This window comes from Rhea americana, unplaced genomic scaffold, assembly GCF_003343005.1.
Source record: "Rhea americana isolate MKP2758 unplaced genomic scaffold, rheAme1 scaffold_472, whole genome shotgun sequence".
NCBI classification, from domain to species: domain Eukaryota; kingdom Metazoa; phylum Chordata; class Aves; order Rheiformes; family Rheidae; genus Rhea; species Rhea americana.
The window spans coordinates 14,547-16,941 of record NW_028186615.1 but is presented as its reverse complement, the minus strand read 5'-3'; positions in this window follow the sequence as shown (position 1 = coordinate 16,941).

Sequence of the window (2,395 nt, the reverse complement as noted above, 5' to 3'; positions counted from 1 at the left end):
TGCACCGTGCCCTGCTGTATTGCGCTGTGCCATAACATGCTGTACCACACTGTACTGTTTGCCACCATTCCACACTGTGCTAATCTGCTCTGTGCTGTATCATGCAGTACTGTGCCATGCTGCAATGTCCTGTGCCATGCCATCCTGCTCCATGCCACGCTGCACCGCACTGTTCTGTGCTGTGCCATTCCCTGATGTGTTGTTCTGCACTCTCCTGTGTCGTGTCATTCCATGCTGTTCTGTACCRCAGTGTCTTATTCCTTGCTGTGCTGTTCCACGCCATTCCGTGCCATACCATATCACAGCATGTACCGTTCTGTGCTGCTCTGTGACATGATGTTCCAATCCATGCTGTACTACACAAACCTGTGCTGCACTGTGCTATTCCATGTCATTCTGTTGTGCTCTCCTGTGCCATGCCGTCTCATTCCATGCCGTATCATTGCATCCTGTGCTGTACTATTCCAAGCTGTTCTCTGCCATGCCTTTCCATGCCATGCTGTACCTCTCTGTCCTGTACCATGCTGTGCCACTCCATATAGCACTGTGGTGTTCTATGCTGTACTAACCCATTCTGTGCMATTCTGTGCTGTTTGGTGTTGTGCTGCTCAGTGCCCTGTCTGCCCTTGCTGCACTGTGCTCTTCCATGCTGTGCCATACCGTGATGTGCTGCTGCACAGTGCTGTGCCATACTGTGCCCAGTCTGCCCTTGCTGCACTGTGCCATGTCATTCTGTGCCGCACTGTGCAGGTCTGTCCCACTCTACCATATGTTGCTATATTGTATGTTACTGTACCGTGCTGTGCCATGCGTCACTGCACCACCCCCTTCCTGCTCTGCGCCTTTCCACTCTGGCCTGTGCTGTGCCATACTGCGTTCTTCTGGACATACTGTGCCGTTCAGTGCCATGCTGCGCCATACTATGCCATACGATGCTGTGCTGCTATGCGCCATTTGGCACTGTACCATGCCATCCTGCCTTGTACTATGCYACACTCTACAAGGCTGTGCTGGTCTGTACCATCGTGTGCTACACCATGCTGTTCTGTGCCATACTGTACTGTGCCACACCATTACATACTGTACTTTCAGCATCATGCCATGTCGTGCTGTGCTGTACTGTATCGTGCTGTACTGTACGGTACCATTTGGTGCCATGTTGTTCTGTTCTGTGTTGTACTGTACCATACTGTAGTTACATATTATACCCTTCAGTGCTGTTCTGTACCATGCTGAACCACGCTGTTACTTACTGTACTGTTTGGTGCTGTTCTGTGCTGTATCATACTGTACTGTGCCATCCTGTTACATATGGTACCGTCTTGTGCTGTTCTGTATCGTGCTGTGCAGTACTGTATCGTGCCATTCTGCTACTTACTGTACCACTTGGTGCTGTTCTGCACCGTGCTGTATTGTACTGTTACATACTGTACCGTTCCGTGCCATTCTGCACCGTACTGTTCTGCACCGTGCTGTGCCATACCATTACATACCGTACCGTTTGGTGCTGCTCTGCACTGTGCTGTGCCATACTGTTATGTCTTGTAGTGTTTGGTGCTGCTCCATACTGTGCTGTGCCGTACTGTTACACACCATACTGTTTGGTGCTGTTCTGCACCGTGCTGTACTGTACCGTTATGTCCTGTACTGTTCAGTGCTGCTTCGTATTGTGCTATGCTGTACTGTTATTTACCATACCATTTGGTTCTGTTCTGCACCGTGCTGTGCCGTACTGTCAGGTACTATACCGTCCAGTGCTGTTCTGCACCGTGCTGTGCCGTACTGTTATGCACTGTACCATTTGGTGCTGCTCCGCACTGTGCTGCGCTGTACTGTTACGTACTGTGCCGCTACACACGGTACCATTTGGTGCTGTTCTGCACGTGCCCTGCCATGACGTGCCCTACCATTACACACTGCTATGGGCTGTACCCTTCAGAGCCGCTCTGTGCTGCTGTGCTGTACTCTGCCAGGCTGTGCCATACTGCACCATGCCGTACTGTTACACACCGTGCTGTTCCGCACCGATCCGCCCAGCTCTGTGCTGTAAAGGGTCATGACAGACTGTCACGCACAACACTGTCCAGCACTCTTCCACGCCCTTCTGTGCCTTCATTGCCGTCACTGGGCTGTGACGGACTGCCTCATATTGCACCCTTCTGTCCCGCCCTGTGCTATTCTACGCCATGCTGGACTATTATGCATTGCATCCTTCTGCTCTGGTCCATGCCAGGCTGGGCCGTGCCGCACCGCTCCGCGCTGTGCCGGGCTGGGCCGTGCCGCACCGCTCCGCGCTGTGCCGGGCTGGGCCGTGCCGCACCGCTCCGCGCTGTCCCGGGCTGGGCCGTGCCGCACCGCTCCGCGCTGTGCCGGGCTGGGCCGTGCCGCACCGCTC